At 38.9% G+C, this 19,076-nt stretch overlaps 1 long non-coding RNA gene across 1 annotated transcript; it reads left to right on the top strand.

Annotated features, from left to right (window-relative positions):
* The first annotated feature begins 458 nt into the window (after positions 1-458).
* LOC136165521 (uncharacterized) lies at positions 459-18,831 on the top strand. The gene is made up of 2 exons (XR_010662540.1): positions 459-777; positions 15,246-18,831. It is a non-coding gene; the product is annotated as an uncharacterized lncRNA (long non-coding RNA).
* Positions 18,832-19,076: the final 245 nt, after the last annotated feature.

The following is a 19,076-nucleotide window of genomic DNA, read 5'->3' as shown; positions in this document are numbered from 1 at the left end:
TTCATGCATTGGAGAAGGAAATGGCAACCCACTCCAGTGTTCTTGCCTGGAGAATCCCAGGGACCGGGGAGCCTGGTGACCTGCCATCTATGGGGTGGTACGGAGTCGGACACAACTGAAGCGATTTAGCAGCAGTGGCAGTTAGCGCTGAAGCCGCGTTTTACTAATCTTTCACCAGAGCCTGTCCCGGGACCTGGCACACAGATAGGGTTTTACACAATGACTGACTGTGAGGTGCGCAGAAGGGTCTATTAACTCGGCTGCGGTGCAGTTTGTGGCTGGCCACTAAGCTTGGCAGCACCCGTGCGAGGGAGCAGACGGCTTTGCGGAAGACGGCCTCGGCGGGTGGGGGTGGGGGGTGGGGTGGGAAGCGCCCCTCGCGCCTGCGCGTTATGGCGGGGAGCCGGCAGCGTCGGCGCGCGCCTGCGCAGTGCGGTCTTTCCCGCCTCCGACAAGATGGCGGCGGCCGAGTAGCGCGGGGGCGGGTTGTGGCCGCGGGAAGCCCGGCCGCTGCAGCGGGCCGAGGCGGGATGCTGTTCCCAGGGAGCGCCGTTGGCCACCGGTGAGGAAGGTCAAGCACAGAGCTGCCTTCCCGAGCCCCCCGGCGCCCCCTACGTACACCCCCGTCTGCTCGAGTGCGGTCGCCGCTTTGCCTACTTCGCTACCGCCCTGTGCTGTCGGGTCCGGAGCTCCGGCGGCGGCAGGGGCTGTGTCCGGCAGGAGAGGAAGCGCCCGGGCTGCGTCCGTGCTTCTGTCCGCGGGGCGAGCGTCTGGCAGGTGGGTGAAGCTGCAAGCTTCGGTGTCTCCTCTTGGGGCAAAGCTTTCTCGGCTTTGCCCCGCCGTGGCTCAGACCCTGGTGGTGTTCAGCCGGAGTCCACCGCTGCTTTGTCTCCACGTCCCGCCCCCTCTCCGCGCCCCGCTCCAGGCCTCCGGCTGGCCCCTGACTTTGCGTGCCCTCCATTCCCACGCAGGGGCCGGGGGTCGCAGCGCCGGCCGCCCTCCGCAACCTTTCCTGCCTCCTGCTGAAGCGTCAGCCCTTGCAAGCGGTCCCTCCTTTGCGTTAGGTGGGTGGGTCGTCTGCCTGTTTTAGTCACCTCCCCATCTTCCTGGTCTCGACCTTTTGCTTCCTTGAGAAGTCTTTTTAACTGTCTGGAAAGCTTTCCCAGGCTTATAGACTTACAGAGAAAAGCTTGCTATCCAGACGCCAGTGGATTTTGTTCATCTTGTCGGGGGGATCCAGCCCCCAGGAGACTTTGATGGTTTTGAGGAATGGTGCCAGTGACGGCAAGTGATTCTTCATCTAAATTAATCCTTTTCTGACTACAGCGAGTCTTCGGTCTCTAACCTTTTTTTGGAGGGGGGGGGGCAGACGGAGGGACATATGTATACTAGATCCAGGGAAAGAATTGAGAAGTGGTCCTGGTTTTAAAAGAAGGCTTTGTGAGGGTAAGAAATGTAATAGCCCAAGAAAGGATAAGCGATTTTAGTGATTCTTTTATTCACTGTTAGGCTAAATCGTCCGTTGAAGCTTCACAATCTTGTGTTGTCCAAGCCCTTTGTTTTATTTGGAGAGGACTGAAATGGAGAAAACGCTTTTTAAACTTGAAACTTCTCAAATTTCTTGGGTTCTCAATTGTTACTAGTACTACTTGGCAATCTTTCTTGTACTTGATATTTTCTGCAAAATTTAGATTGTGCCAGTGTCATTTCTTCTTCATTTATTACTAGGGCAAGAGTAGTCAGAATTAATGGTGTAAAAAGTGCAAACTGAAGGAGGGATGTGGTAGTGGAGGTTGCCATGTCTGATTTTTCCCAATTTTTTCCTGTAATTGGATAATGTGTCAAGAGCAGCAGAATGGTGAAAAATGAAGCTATGAGTATAAATGGTAGTGTATCCACTGAGATTGCAATGGGTGGAGCTTTTAAAATTAAATTGAGTGATATCCTTTTTTTGAAGCCATGCTAGGTGCTCTCCAGAGTTTCTAAAGCACAGACTGTTGTTGCCTTATTGGAAATTTATGCTAAAAGTCTTTTAACAGGTGGGTTACAATTGGCCTGACAGATTTAACTTTTTGTTCTACCTCCTGACACACATCTGCCTTAACCTTTATTGTAGACTTTTAGCCTCTTGATGAATTTCTTAAATTTGGAGATAGAATTGTTCATTTTAAAAGGAGAGGAGATATTTTAAGTGTTTGATTCCTGTACGGGCAGATTCATTCACTTGTTTGTTGCTGTGCTATGCTAAGTCGCTTCAGTCACGTCCATCTCCTTGCAGTCTCCACAGGACAGCCAGACTCCTCTGTCCATGGGACTTCTCCAGGCACGAATATTGGAGCAGGTTGCCATTTCCTCCTCCACAGGACCTTCCCGACCTAGGGATCAGAGCCACATCTCTTCTGTCTCCTGCGTTGGCAGGTGGGTTCTTTACCACTAGCGCCACCAGGTAAGCCTGTTTGTTTCCTGCACCCGAGGACTGCGTGTTTTTACAGGCACTTGTCTCTCAATTCTGTGCTTTTAGCTGACGGGGTAGTGCTCAGCCCTAGGCAGTAGCTCATTGCCTGAGGCATTGTGTCAAGACCTGTCTGACCACAAACAAGCACTCTTCCACACTTATGGAACCCGATTTCTCTCTCTCTTTCTTCCCCTCTTCCTGTCTTTAGGAACCCTCCCGTCTTTGTGTCTATTCATTCAATTCTTTAGCCTACTGCTCTTTTCATTTGCCTCCCCTAGTCACCAGGATCCCATGGTCATCAGTTTTTACCAGCCCATCATTGATACCTTAGAATACTTAACTTTATGTCAATTTATCTTTCTAGTGCCCAGTTCTGAACAGGCCTAATCACTATCTTGATCCCTGAAGGATACAAGAGACAGTTGTGTGAGGATTTTGGATTGTTTTCATACCAGTTAGTGTTCTGTTATCCTCCAGATCTATAATGTCGATTGTGAGGGTTTTTTTTTTGTCTTACTTCATGAAAGTGTTTATAGCAAATAACTTGATCTTTTCCTTTCCTGAGAAAAATCTCAAGCATCTGAGGTATAATCTTTTCTATCCTGATATCATTTCTTTATTTACTCTTCTCTGAAAAGAAGGAATTGTCCTTCCTTTTCTTCAAGAGGAACCTTCTCCAGATGTGTCCATGATCATCCCTCTTTATCTTTCTTTCTCAGTAATTATCCATGATCACTCCTTTTTAAGTTTTGCCCTCTCTAGCCTCCATGCATGCTTAAATATACCTTTGCCAGGGCTGCCAAACACCGTGCTGTGTGCCGTGCAGCTCACAGAAGCCAGTCTGAATTTTGAGCCTGCTGTGCCACTGTATTTTTATTCTTTAATCCTAGGAGCCTGGTGTAGTTGTTGTTCAGTCGCTCAGTTGTGTCCAACTCTTTGCAACACCAAGAACTGCAGCATGGCAGGCTCCTCTGTCCTCCATTACCTCCTGGGGTTTGCTCAAATTTATGTTCATTGAGTCGGTGACACTACCTAGCCATCTCATCCTCTACCACCTCCTTCTCCTTTTGGCTTCAGTCTTTCCTAGCATCAGGGTCTTTTCCAGTGAGTTGGCTTTTCGCATCAGGTGGCCAAAGTATTGGCGCTTCAGCTTCAGCATCAGTGCTTCCAGTGAATATTCAGGGTTGATTTCCTTTAGGATTGGTTGATCTTCTTGCAGTCCCAGGACGCTTAAGAGCCTTCCCCAGCACCACAATTCTCAATTCTTTGACACTCAGTCTTTATGGTCCAACTCTCACATCCATACATGACCACTGGAAAAACCATAGCCTCGACTCGACGGACCTTTGTCGGCAAAGTGATGTCTCTGCTTTTTAGTATGTTGTTGAGGTTTGTCATAGCATTTCTTCCAAGGAGCAAGCATCTTTTAATTCCATGGCTGCAGTCACCATCCACAGTGATTTTGGAGCCCCAAAAAATAAAGGTCTGACACTGTTTCCACTGTTTCCCCATCTATTTCCCATGAAGTGATGGGACCAGATGCCATGATCTTAGTTTTCTGAATGCTGAGTTTCAAGCCAACTTTGTCATGCTCTTCTTTAACCCTTATCAAAAGGCTCGTTAGTTTCTCTTCACTTTCTGCCCTTAGAGTGATATCATCTTCATATCTGAGGTTATTGATATTTCTCCCAGCAGTCTTGATTCCAGCTTGTGCTTCATCCAACCCAGTGTTTCTCATGATGTACTCTGCGTAGAAGTTAAATAAGCAGGGTGACAAGATACAGCTTTATTATAACTCTTTCCCAGTCAGTTGTTCAATGTCCGATTCTAACTTGCTTCTTGACCTGCATACAGGTTTCTCAGGAGGCAGGTAAGGTGGTCTGGTACTGGTGTTTCTTTAAGAATTTTCCACAGTTTGTTACGATCCACACATTCAAAGGCTTTAGCGCAGTCAATGAAGCAGAAGCAGACGTTTTTCTGGAATTCTGTTGCTTTCTCTATAATCGAACAAATGTTGGCAGTTTGCTCCCTGGTTCCTCTGCATTTTCAAAACCTAGCTTGTACATCTGAAAGTTCTAGGTTCACATTCTTTTGAAGCCTAGCTTGAAGGATTTTGAGCGTAACCTTGTTAGCATGTGAAATGAGTGCCATTGTATGGTAGTTTGAACATTCTTTGACATTACCTTTCTTTGGGATTGAAATGAAAACTGTGACCTTTTTCAGTCTTGTAGCCACTACTGAGTTTTCCAAATTTGTTGACATATTGAGTGCAACACTTTAACAGCATCATCCTTTAGAATTTCAAATAGCTCAACTGGGATTCCGTCACCTCCACTAGCTTTGTTGGTAGTAATGTTCCCTAAGGCCCCCTTGACTTCACGCTCCAGGATGTCTGGCTCTGGGTGAGTGACCACAGTGACTGGTGTACTGTTCTCTGTGTATTCGTGCCACCTCTTCTTGATATCTTCTCCTTCTATTAGGTGTGTACCATTTCTGTCCTTTATGGTGTCCATCCTTGCATGAAATGTTCCCTTGATGCCTCCAGTTTTCTTGAAGAGATCTCTAGTCTTTCCCATTGTGTTGTTTTCTTTGCATTGTTCACTTAAGAAGCGTTTCTTATCTCTTCTTGGTATTCTCTGGATCTCTGCACTCAGTTGAGTATATCTTTCCCTTTCTCCCTTGCCTTTCACTTCTCTCCTTTCCTCAGCTCTTTCTAATGTCTCCTCAGACAATCACTTAAGCTTCTTGCATTTCTTTTTCTTGGACTAGTTTGGTCACTGCCTCCTATACAATGTTACGAACCTCTTTCCAGTGATGAACCTCGTATATAAACTCATATAAAACATATGAATCTCTTTCAATAAACTCATATATGAACCTCTTTCAGTTTTACGAATCTGGTAGACACTTTCTCTACCAGATCTCATCTCGAATCCATTTGTCACCTCCACTGTATAATCATACGGGATTTAATTTAGGTCGTATCTAAATGACCTAGTCGTTTTCCCTACGTTCTTCACTTTAAACCTGAATTTTGCTATTAGGAGCTCACGACCTGAGCCACAGACAGCTCCAGGTCTTCTTTTGTTTGTTGTTTTTTGGTTTTTTCCATGTCCAGTTCTAACTGTTGCTTCCTGACCTGCATACAGGTTTCTCAACAGGCAGGTCAGGTGGTCTGGTATTCCTGTCTCTTTCAGAATTTTCCTGTTTGTTGTGATCCACACAGTCAAAGGCTTTGGCAAGTCAACAAAGCAGAAATAGATGTTTTTCTGGGACTCTCTTGCTTTTTCGGTGATCCAGCAGATGTTGGCAATTTGATCTCTGGTTCCTCTGCCTTTTCTAAAACCAGCTTGAACATCTGGAAGTTCACGGTTCACGTATTGCTGAAGCCTGGCTTGGAGAATTTTGAGCATTACTTTACTAGCGTGTGAGATGAGTGCAATTGTGTGGTCGTTTGAGCATTCTTTGGCATTGCCTTTCTTTGGGGTTGGAATGAAAACTGACCCTTTCCAGTCCTGTGGCCACTGCTGAGTTTTCCAAATTTGCTGGCATACTGAGTGCTGCACTTTGACAGCAAGCATCATCTCTTAGGATTTGGAACAGCTCAACTGGAATTCCATCACCTCCACTAGCTTTGTTCATAGTGAGACTTCCTCAGGCCCATTTGACTTCGGACTCCAGGATGTCTGGCTCTAGGTGAGTGATCACACCATCGTGATTATGTGGGTTATGAAGATCTTTTTTCTCATGTCACTACATGGTTCTTTATTGCATCCATACTGGTCTTAACTAAAGCAGATATTTTCAATGCCAGCATTGGATAAATGTCAGCCAAACAGAGCCAAAACAAACTTTGCCATTGTTCTGAGCTTTAGGGCAAGGGTCACAGTGCTCTGGGGCTCATCTTCCCCATGTAAGCTCATTCTTTAGAGTGTGTTCCTTCTTTAGGGTTGCAGGCTACCATATGGCATGCAGAGAAAGTGCCAAACGAGTGACAGTGAATCTTGTCTCCTTTTTTTTAAAGTCTGCTAATTAATAACTTTAGTTAACATCTGCCAAGTCCTTCTTACCATGTAATATAGCGTATTCACTACCGTAACACCAGGGCATACATGTTTGACGTCTTTAATATCATATAAGAGCAGTGAAGCAGAATTAACTCTGACAGAGTTAATTTTTGAGTCATTCCAGTTTTTAAATTTCTTTTACCTTTACTTATATGCCTACCTTCAAGGATTACCTTGATAGTGACGCCTGATAGATTAGCCATACTCCATAAGACAACCCGAAACTGTTTATCTTTAGTTTTAGTTATTTAACTAACTGAACATAAAAATGTGGAAATGCCTCTTGCATTTAAAGAGATTTTGTTCTAGATATCTTCCAGAGAAAGCTGTGGTTACTCATTGATAAAAAGTTGTGGGTCAAGAGAATTTATTGATACTGCCTAAGCTGTTTGAGATTTTTTGTTTTCACTTATTCTGATTATTTAAAAGATGTATTCACTCAATAAATGTTTATTGAGCAGCGCTAGGTGCTAGGATGATAATAACTGAACACGTAACTTCTTTTGGTAATTAATTAATTTATTTCAATTGGAAGCTAATTACTTTACAGTGTTGTAGTGTGTTTTGCAGCACATTGACATGAATCAGTCATGGGTGTACATGTGTCCCCCATCCTGAACCCCCCTCCCACCTCCCTCCCCATCCCATCCCTCTGGGTCATCCCAGTGCACCAGCCCTGAGCACCGTGCCTCATGCATCAAGCCTGTCCGGGTGATCTGTTTCACATATGATAATATACATGTTTCAATGCTATTCTCTCAAATCATCCCACCCTCGCCTTCTCCCCCAGAGTCCAAAAGTCTGTTCTTCACACATGTGTCTCTTTGGCTGTCTCGCATATAGATAGGGTCATCGTTACCGTCTTTCTAAATTCCATGTATATGCGTTAGTACACTGTATTGGTGTTTTTCTATCTTCACTCTGTATAAATAGGCTCCAGTTTCATCCACCTCATTAGAACTGATTCAAATGCATTCTTTTTAATGGCTGAGTAACATTCCACTGTATATATGTACCACAGCTTTCTTATCCGTTCGTCTGCCGATGGACAGCTAGGTTGCTTCCATGTCCTGGCTATTGTAAACAGTGCTGCGATGAACATTGGAGTACATATGTCTCCTTCAATTCTGGTTTCCTTGGTGTGTATGCCTAGCAGTGGGATTGCTCGGTCGTATGGCAGTTCTATTTCCAGTTTTTTAAGGAATCTCCACACTGTTCTCCACGGTGGCTGTACTAGTTTGCATTCCCACCAACAGTGAAAAGACAGCCTTCAGAATGAGAGAAAATAATAGCAAACAAAGCAACTCGCAAAGAATTAATCTCAAAAACATACAAGCAACTCCTGCAGCTCAGTTCCAGAACAATAAAAGACCCAATCAATAAATGGGCCAAAGAACTAAACAGACATTTCTCCAAAGAAGACATACAGATGGCTAACAGACACATGAAAAGATGCTCAACATCACTCATTATCAGAGAAATGCAAATCAAAACCACAATGAGGTACCATGTCACGCTAGTCAGAATGGGTGCTATCCAAGAGTCTGCAGGCAATAAGTGCTGGAGAGAGTGTGGAGGAAAGGGAACCCTCTTACACTGTTGGTGGGAATGCAAACTGAACACGTAACTTTTTAGGAATCATGAGACTCTGAAGGAGAAACAAGCTGCTCTGGGAGATAACACAGTCATCGTTTAGTAACTGTGAGTGGTTGGTTCTGAGACCTTGGAGGATATCAAAACCCAGAGATGCTCAAGTCCCTTTTATTAATATAAAACAGTATAGTATTTACATATAGTCTACATATATCCCTCCCATTATACTTTAAGTCGTCTCTAGGTTTGTTATAATAACCTTGTAAGTGCTATGTAAGTAGTTGCCAGGCTGCTTGGCAAATGCAAGTTTTGTCTTTTGGAACTTTCCCCAGATCTTTTCTGTATATTTTTGACCCGTGGCTGGTTGAATCCACAGTGGTTGAATGGAGAACCCAAGGATACAGAGCACCTACTGTACGTATATCTAGGTAGGTGGTCTAGCATGATCTGCTCATGAGGATTTGACCAACACTGGCTTGCCACTTCACTGTGGGTGGACCTGAATTAACCTTGAAATTTCTTTGAGCGTCAGTTTTCTATGTATGTGAATAGTAATCTTTAATTGGAGTTCCTGTGCCCTTTTGCAGTAGCACTAGCAATTTTGAATTAATTTGTATTAAGAAAGGCTCCCCCACAATTTATATATGTACCTGAATCTGCCTTTGGCTCCCTTACTTTTCTTCTCCTTCAAATGTGATGATTTCAAATTGTGTCCAAACTAGAGGTACTTAACTTTTGGAGGAAAAAATACAGAAATAATGTGTGTTAGTTGGTAGAAGTGTTATAAAATTTAGAAAAATCACGATTTTTATCATTTCTACACCCAGGGAAGACCCTTGACATTTTAGTGATCTTTCAGTCTTCTCTGTGCACATACATAGTTCATTTAAAAAAAGACAAGGCTAGTTGGCTAGATAGTATCATATTACAAATACAGTATGTATTTAACTTTAATTCATAATTATTATGATCACTGTCATTTAATAAGTTTATATAATTATTAGATTATATAAATTATACAACTATCATAATTTATATAATTTAACAAAATATTTATAATATATGTTATCTAGTTATAAATATTTGTGTATTAATAATTTGATAATTCTGCATTTTCACTTAATGCCACATGAATTACATAATACAATTGTATCTAATTATCTTCTATGACATAATTTAATTTTGTTAAGGTTGGAATGATGCATTTCTCAAATGTTTGGTAGAAGGTGTTTATAAAGCCATTTGAATCTGGTATTTTTGTGTGTGTTGGACAGAGGAAAGGGGAAACATTTAAACTCCTCTAGCTTTCAGTAGTTGTAGAACTATTAAGATTATCTATTTCTTTCTTGAGTCAATTCCCCCCACCTTTAAACTGTGTTCACTTTATATATTTGGGATCTTGTCTGTCTCTAATATTCAATCTTTTAAAGAAACTAACCTTTTGCTCTGATCTTCAAACTTTACAAAAACGTATACAATGAAAAGGAAGGCATCTTCTCAGCAGAGCTGAGACCTTTCCAGAGGCAGTCAGTGTACTTTTTCTCAATGACATTTTTATCTTTTTACAACCCTTTTATTTTTTACTAAAACAGGATGAACAGTATGAGACGTAGTGATCAGTACTCTCTTGTTTTCTCTCTTCTTTTTGTTTGTTTATACATCAACCTCATTTTTAATGCCAGTGTAATATTCCACTTCATGGATGTATCCTGTTTAATTAAAAGTAGTTATGCTTTTTTCCCAGTAAAAACCTGTCCCATTTGTTTGATATAACCTAAGAACTTGATTTATTAACCCTATTGTAGTAATAGACATAATCATTTCAGAGGTCCAACAAGCCTTCCATGTGCCTTACCCTTTCACAAATAAGTTGAAATTAAAATGTTCGTTGCTCTATAATAGCCTCCTTGGAAGAGGGTATGTTCCATTTAAGTATTTTTAATTACAAACACAACTCTCTTCTGTAATTTAAATGCCATGTGATGTTGTTAGCACTTGAACCCCTGTTTCTTCTATAACTTACCCTAATGTGCAGTTTGAGAGATAGGTGCCGTCTTATGCTTCCTCATGGCTGCCCTTGCCACTTATTTATTTATTTATTTTTCATTTATTTTTATTAGTTGGAGGCTAATTACTTTACAGTATTGTAGTGGGTTTTGTCATACATTGACATGAATCAGCCATGGATACACATGTGTTCCCCATCTCGATCCCACCTCCCACCTCCCTCTCCACCCGATCCCTCTGGGTCTTCCCAGTGCACCAGCCCCGAGCACTTGTCTCATGCATGCAACCTGGGCTGGTGATCTCTTTCACCATAGATAATATACATGTGTCGATGCTGTTCTCTCGAAACATCCCACCCTCGCCTTCTCCCACAGAGTCCAAAAGTCTGTTCTGTACATCTGTGTCTCTTTTTCTGTTTTGCGTATAGGGTTATCATTACCATCTTTCTAAATTCCATATATATGTGTTAGTATGCTGTAATGTTCTTTATCTCTCTGTCTTACTTCATTCTGTATAATGGGCTCCAATTTCATCCATCTCATTAGAACTGATTGAAATGAATTCTTTTTAATGGCTGAGTAATATTCCATGGTGTATATGGACCACAGCTTCCTTATCCGTTCGTCTGCTGATGGGCATCTAGGTTGCTTCCATGTCCTGGCTATTATAAACAGTGCTGCGATGAACATTGGGGTGCACGTGTCTCTTTCAGATCTGGTTTCCTCGGTGTGTATGCCCAGAAGTGGGATTGCTGGGTCATATGCTTGCCGCTTATTTCAAGTTCATCTTCTTACATGTCTTTGAGATGCTACCTTTACTATGACTAACTTTTCATATACTTCTGGAATTTAAAAAAATGTGTTCCCTGGTTGATCTGCCAGTATCATAGCTTTTTAAAGTCTTTTTATTTTTAAATGACTTTGTACTTATAAAAGAGAAAAATAAGAGAGTTCCTATGTACCCTTCAGTTAGTTTCTCCTAATGTTAACATCTTATATATCCATAGTATAATGATAAGAGCTAAGAAATTAGCTTACTGATACAGTACATTTGACTTCGTACTCTTTTACTTATAATGGCTTTGCAGCAATTATTTAATATGTCATAGGAATACTCTTGCTCTTCCCTTCATATTTTCCCTTTTTTTTGCTTGTTTTTTCTTTCCAGTTGTCTAGCTGTAGCAAACAAAATAAAAAAAAATTTATATAGTATTTATTTGGGGACCATGTAAAATTAACTCAGGGAGAAAGAACATCATTATGCTACTGAATCTTTAGTACAGAAACAAGATATGTCTTTCCATTTGTTGAAATCTACCTTTGTGTCTCTCAGAAGTGTTCTATAGTTTTTCTCATACATGTTTTGAACTCTTTATTCAGTTTATGCCTGTTTTTTTAAAATTATAGATAAGATCTTTTCTTTCATTTTATCGTTTATCTGGTTTCTCTTTGTACATACAAAGGAAAGATTTCTTTATGTTTTGTACTTGACTAAACTACTAGATTATCTTGTTGTAGTAATATTTAGTTGGTTCTTTTGGATATTCTAGTTATTTAATTGTACCCCTACCAGTAGTATTCCTTTCTAATTTCATTCTCTGTGTTGACTGATAAAAATGAGTAACAGTGGTAAAAATGGGGCTTTCCCTGACTATAGTAATATAGTATATCTAGTATTTCCTCATCGGGTGGTGCTGGCTTATTGTGGGTCTGAAATATATTGTGTTTAAAAAGTGTGCTTTTATATCCAGTATTTTCAATAAGAATGGGCATTGAGTTTTTAAGGCGTCTTTTCATCACCTTCGGCATGATAATATTTTTCTTCTATGTAGCTCTATCAGTTTTACAACAGTGACTTTTGTTGTAAATTTTAGATTTTCCATCTCTTGCGGTTAGTTTTTATCAAAGTAGTTTGTATCAAAAGTACACTTTCTAGTAAATTATCTATTTCATTTGGTTTTCAAGTTTGCTTACATAGACTTGAGCAAAGTAGTCTTCTATGATTCTTTTGGTTTCTTTTTGTATTGATATTTTCTTTTTTTTTTTTCATTACCATCTGATAGTACTGACAAATACATCTTTTTTAAAATTCATTAAACCAAAAGAATAAAAGCAGTTTAACTAATTTTTTTAAAATCCCAAACTTCTTAATTTATAATAAAGAATCTTTCAGATTTAATTCTAATTGTGTATCCCTTACCTACCTAAACTTTTCTGCCTCCTTGCGTTAATATCTTAGGGTCCTTGTAGATTTGTTTCTAGTGACCATTTGGATAAAAGTCTAGATAACAGTCCTTTTATAAAACTCTCTTCTCCCCTACCCTGCTCTTAAGGGGTGAGAATCCTTTTAGTGCACACCCTGTCTCCCTGGTGACTCAGAAAGAATCCAATGCTGGAGACCTGAGTTCTGTCCCTGGATCAGGAACATCCATTGAAAAAGAGATTGACTCCCTTCTCCAGTATGCTTGCCTAGAGAATTCCGTCGACAGAGGAGCCTGGCGTGCTCCAATCCATGGCGCTCAAAGAGTTGGACAGGACTGAGCAGCTAACCCTTTCGCTTACTGAGAAGCATGTTTTAAAGATTCAGAGATTTTTCCCATTTCATCAGATAAATTTGAGTTTGTTTTTTTTTTTTTAAATGATGCTGGGTGAGTTGCATTTACGATATATTTGGTATGAAATTCTTGTGATTGTTTAAAAGGCTTTCTAAAACAAATTTATGATTTTTTAAATTTTGCATTAAGCAATTTTGACTTAGGTATGGCGGCAACATATTAAAAGGACATAAGGCAAAGTATTACCTCGAAACATCTTATTTTTCTCATAAAATTATATGAGAACATCCTGTTTTCTAAAGCAGAAATGACTTAAATGTTTTGATTCTGGAGGGAGAGAGAAAAAAAATAATGGTATGTTTTAATTGTCCACCTAAAGGGTTGAATTCTTTTTTGTTCCAGTAAAAAGCACTTTTAGTAGTCTCTTGCTCATTTTGTCCATCTGGCTCTTTTTGTGATTGTATGTGGTTATAGCCTCTGTGTCTAAACATAATTCCAGTAATTTTCTCTTTCCCTGTATTATTACTTTTTCTCTTATTTATACTATTTTAGTGGAAAATTGCCTGTTAGGATTTTATTTGGAGTGAGGAATTTTAGGTCTTACGTTACTAAATGCTGTCAGATTCCCACCTTTGTCACATGATTTTTAATGTACTGCCTCTTTGTAGGTAGAGCTGCTTCTTAGTGGTATGGTATAAAATAGATAGGGCTTCCCAGGTGGCTCAGTAGTAGAGAAACCGCTTGCCAGCACAGGAGACTGGGGTTCAATCCCTGGGTCAGGAAGATGCCCTGGAGGAGGAAATGACAACCCACACCAGTATTTTTGCCTGGATCATCCCATGGACAGAGGAGCCTGATCGGCTGCAGTCCATGGAGTTGCAAAGAGTCAAACCCAACTGAGCATGCATGCACACAAAACAGATAAGTGATCCCACCTATGAATTTCTCCTTTGTTTCTCATGTACCTTCTCAGTCCTTTTTCAAAAGAGTGAATTACTTCTTCACCTCTTGTCGATTGGTCAGAGGACTAAGGCTTTTAACAGTAGATTAACTTTAGGTCTTACTAAGGAAGTTACATAGTAAGTGTATTTTCATGGTATAACTTACACAGGACTTTTATTTTTAGACCATCCTTTTGTTTCTCAATTCTAACAATATCCCTGTAAATTATATTAGAAAAGGTAGTAAATGTCCATTTTACGAATGGTGAAATGAGTTAAAATTCAGGGGCAAAGGTGAAGGCACGACCAAGACTGAAACTGAGACCCGGATCCCCAAATACTAGTCTAGCGCTCACTCTTTTCAGTCATGAAGGTTTTTGAGGGTGATCCCCACCACCCAGGACTCTTGTTTCCTTCCAGATTTATTGTCCCTAGCTGTTGGAGAACAGACGGAGACCTGTGTCACTTGATTTCCCTTGTTAGGGTATCCCTTCCAGTTGCTGAACTACAATATTGTCATGACTAGCCAGTGTTGTAATTTGTCTGCCTTATTTCGTATAGTGGATTTTTACTGCAGAAACATTTTTTTTATGTCCAGATCTATTAAGTATTGCTTGAGTACAGACTCTGTTATACTTTTTAACTCTTAAGAGATAGGTAGAATTTTATTCCATAGAAATTAAACTACAAAGAGGATCTGGGTCTTTGGAACTTCGGTAGTCTGAACATAATTTCTAACATTCTCTAATTCTTCAGGCCAAGGACCTCTTATTACCTGACTATCATCTGTATCTTTCTTTTCTCCCCTTTTCTTTCATGGTAATGTAATTAATAGCAAGGCTGTGCTTCGTTTCTCTTTGACAGTCTCTACTCCTAAAATCATCTGTTTTCTTCAAGTGTCTTTCAGCCTCAATGTGAGCACAGTGGGTCCTGTGATACGTATGCCATAACATGGCCTATTGTATTCATCCTTTTGGATAAATGTAATATAATTTATATTAGCAGTTTTTATCATCTTTCTTTCCAAAAGAGTTGAAGTCTCAATCCAATCCTCTCCCTTGTGTCTGTTTTGTTTAATGACCGCCTTTTTAATGAGGCCTTTTTGGAACTTCATATTTCCCCATGGATAATGTTTAAGACTAGCCTTTTATCAAATGAAAAGTGGTAGACTGCAATACCTAATCTCATTAATCCATTTGGGCTATAAAATTATGTGACTGTTGGGCAAAATCCAGAAATAAATTAATATGACCAATATAAATATATTTCTTATCAATAACTGCATTTCCCAAATCTTGTCTGTAAGACCATTTAAAATATCTCTGAAACCTCAAAAAAATTCTAACCTGATAGAAATCTTACCCACCTGTGAAAAGGCAGGTGTTTTTCAAACACTACTGACGTTCTCTTCTATGTTAACTCTTATTTGTCTTTCATTAAACCCCGGTATTTCGGCTTCTCAGAAAGGCCCTGCCACTCACACAGTGTTGTTTTGGTACTGAAACTGCTACATTAACACAGTTCTTGTTAAATGTCTCTGAGGTTTTATTTCTTTATCCCTTTCTTTGTAACAAGCAGCCACTCTATTTTTTCAGTAGTGAATTTCAAAATCCTTTTTAACCTTATAGGTCCAGGGGTAGCCAAGGATGGCTGCAGCTTCCTATGATCAGTTGTTAAAGCAAGTTGAGGCCCTGAAGATGGAGAACTCAAATCTTTGACAAGAGCTAGAAGATAATTTCAATCATCTTACAAAACTGGAAACTGAGGCATCTAATATGAAGGTATCAAGACTGTGACTTTAAATTGTAGTTTATCCATTTTTATTCCATGTTTCTTCCTGTAAACTTTGGGTTAGACACTTCACTTACTTAGAAGTGTATTTTTTAAGTTAAGCAGTAATCTGTAAACTCTTTCTTGCAAAAGTTAACATTGATATTTTCAGTCCAGATGTTTTTAATTCATCCAGCAAATCATATAAAGAAAATGATTATAAAACCACAGTTGACTAAGTAGTTAGTCCTTAGTTATTTTTAAGCTTAAAAATGAGAGACCAACTTTACCATCACTATAGTGAGGCTGAGCATTCTATGTAATTCACAGAAACTAGCCTCACAGCTGCCAAATTTATCTTAAGGATTAAAACAAAGCATAGTCATCATCCCCAACCCCCTCAGATCTTGTCATCACTTAAGTGCTGCAGTGATAGATCGTCAAGAAATTTGGGGTGACCTAATGAGAAGAGTCCCGAAGTGAAGATTAGTACCTGATTCTATTTCTGGTTTTGCCATAAGCTGAGCTACAGACTGTCGGGTGCCCTTCTGGAATTAAATTGCTTTATTTGAAAAAGTAGTCATTGCACTAACAGAAGATGTCCACGACACTCAAGCCCTGAAATTGGTTTGCTGTATAGCATTGCAAAGCTGTGATAACCTCCATGAAAAGTTATAAAATATTCAGTGTTCACTGGGAAAATATGTTCTTAAATCAAAATAATTGCAGTCAAAACTTTAACTGTTTTAATTTCCAGTTAGGCAGATTTTCCTCTCACTGAATTTAATAGAACTGGAGGTCATCAACAAAACTGTTACCTCCTTCTCTTTTAAAAAAATCCTTCTTGCTACGTGTTTTTTCTGCGCCTTGGCCATTTTACCATCTGGGTTTCTGACCCTCTTCTTCCTGTCTGCTTACTACTCTTATTCCTTATTCATTTATTATTCTCTTCTATTTCTTTTTCCATGCATTTTGAGGTCTCTCTTATTCTTCAAGCTTCTGTGTATTACTGAACTATTGAGCTGCTCCTCTTTTGCCTTTTTATTCACTATCAAAGCAGTTTAGCCTTTTACTCATTTGAACCTTTCTTTCTTTTTCTCTCTCTCTTTCTCTTCTATGCATAAATCTTTTCTACTGTGTTGCCTATTTCTGTGGCAGTAGCAATGACAGATCTCCAAGATACCGATCTCAGATCCTTCATAAAGAAATATTTTTTTCTATAGACTGTAAAGAAGCATTTTTTTTTCTCACTGCAAACCATGAAAACAGCTGTGAATCAATTACCTACTAGGTTAAAAAAGCGTAGCTTGATATTTTAACACTGATCAGCATAATGTATCTAAAATTATTGTTCATGACACGTGGTTTTAAAAGTTTAAAGATACAAAATTTAAATTCCCCAGCAAGACTAATGGTTTATCTGCTTCAGAAGTATATTTTGTAGAGAATTCTTCCTAGCACACCTATCTGAATGTCTCTTGTGCAGAATTCTGAGTCCCTTTTTCAAGTTTTTTATTTTTATAAACTACTCGAGCAAATTGAAACTTCATTTTGGTGAAACATTTTAACATACCTTTAGATCTATCTCCATGGATGGAAATGCTGAAATGTGGAATGTCTCTCAGAGTAACACTATAAGGCAGATCCTTAAGTTTCTGCAATGGAATACCAGGTTGGCCTCTTAGGAATGAGGTCATGAATATACATCATGAATATTAGTATTTAAGATATGTCTGAATTCAACCATGAATTGATTACTGCTCAGTGAGTGTTTTTACAGACATCCTTGCAAAGCCATCCACATATTTCTTCAGGATTTAGTGTATGGTATCATAGCAGTTATGCCCTTATACTGAAGTTATTTATGTATCTCCTTTCAAGAAACTTTTTGAAAAAAAAGAAGCAGCAGCAGCTTTATAGTACTAACAGAAAACCATGCTCTGTTTATTTTGTCTTAAAATACTGATGTGTGAATGAAGACACTTGGAAACATTGGAACTTACTACATTGGATTAAAGTTAATCCGAAACAATGGTTATTTTTCAAAAAAATAACTTTTTAGACTTTGTAATACATCATATGATCTTGTATTATGTTTGCTGATCGTTCCTGTGTAATGTGTCCACCCTGTGGATGGCAAGGTGTGTCTCTTTCAACTACATTATTTCAGGATTTCTGAAATTTATACAGTAGTGCCATCTAGTGGCAAAAGAGAATACTGCTTTGTTATTGATTACATGTCATTGATAGTATAAAAATATTCTGTGTGTGTGTGACAGTCAGGGAAATATGTGTACAGCAGTTAAGGAAATGTGAGCATTGACTGTATTTGAGAATATTAAGAAAATGTTTATTTTGTAGTTCTAATGATGGCATTGTGGTTGTGTTTAGGAAGAATCCGTTTTTAAATATACATGTAGAATTTTTTTAGAGAAGAAACAGTATGATGACTGAGATTTGTTTTTCAAATAAATTTGGGTTGAGGGGGAATGGACGAAGTGGTTATAAGCATAGATGAAAGAAGCCCATGAGTTGATAATGTTTGAACTAACATGAGGATACATAGGAGTTCATTACATTATTCTCTACATTTATGGATATACTTGATGCTTCTGTGATTAAAATAAACTGCAGATTTTGTGGGATTTAGAATAAGAATGCAGCAATTATAGCTAAACTTAAGGGAAATTATATAGTATACTTCTTACTCCAGGGCAGGAAGTCAATGTGATTTACTTTAAAATGCTGAGCATCGCAGCATGATAAATATGGTGAAAAATTAAGTTAGTTGCACGGTCGTATCCGACTCTCTGTGACTCCATGGACTGCACCTGTCCCGCTCCTCTGTCCATGGAATTCTTCAGGCAGGAGGACTGGATTGGTTGCCATTTTCTTCTCCAAAATATGGTGAAGTATGAAGCATTTAAATTGAAAGATGGCATGGTGTAGAAAAATATATCTAGGTAAAATATTAACCAACCATTTATATCTCTTGTATTTTAGCAAAATGAAGTATTTATAAATTGTTTTAACTATAAAACCATGTATATGGAGAGTATCTTGTATTTTCAGAGTGTAAGAAAAAAATGAGAAGTAAAAATTCAAATTGGCACAGTTCATGATTTATTTTGAAGATTTAATTACCAAGTATACTTTTATCTAGTAATAAAAAATATCAGTAACTGTGACATAGTGAGGAAAACAGAAGTGGATCAAGTTGAAAACTCCCTTGAAATGACACAGTTACTCATTCATATTTTCTATTCACTTATATGACCACAGTATATTTGTCTGTAATAATTAATTCTCTCATGTTTCTAAAATCTTAACTTTTTAAAAATAATGTTTGATTATATGATTAATTTTTTAAAACCAAACTTCCAGAATTTATAAATACAAATGAATATTCTCTCCTTTAAAATTACATATTTATTTTAAAAACTGTCATTTCTCAAAACATTTTTTGAAATATTTTGTTTGGAATTGCTTTGTAGTTGTGCTGCATCTTTTAAAACCTCTTTGAAATTAAGGACTTCTTTTTAGGCTGTATTCAGTATGCAACCCCAAGCAATTGATCAGCCCTACCGCAGCAATTAGAAAACACTGGATAAAAACAAAAACCATTCTTTTAAAGACATTGGAGAACTGTGAAATCATCAAGAACTATACTAACTAAAATTCCTAAGAGG

Source organism: Muntiacus reevesi, chromosome 3, assembly GCF_963930625.1.
Source record: "Muntiacus reevesi chromosome 3, mMunRee1.1, whole genome shotgun sequence".
Lineage (NCBI taxonomy): Eukaryota > Metazoa > Chordata > Mammalia > Artiodactyla > Cervidae > Muntiacus > Muntiacus reevesi.
Note: the sequence above shows the minus strand (reverse complement) of the source record. Positions and strands in the feature narration are given on the sequence as shown.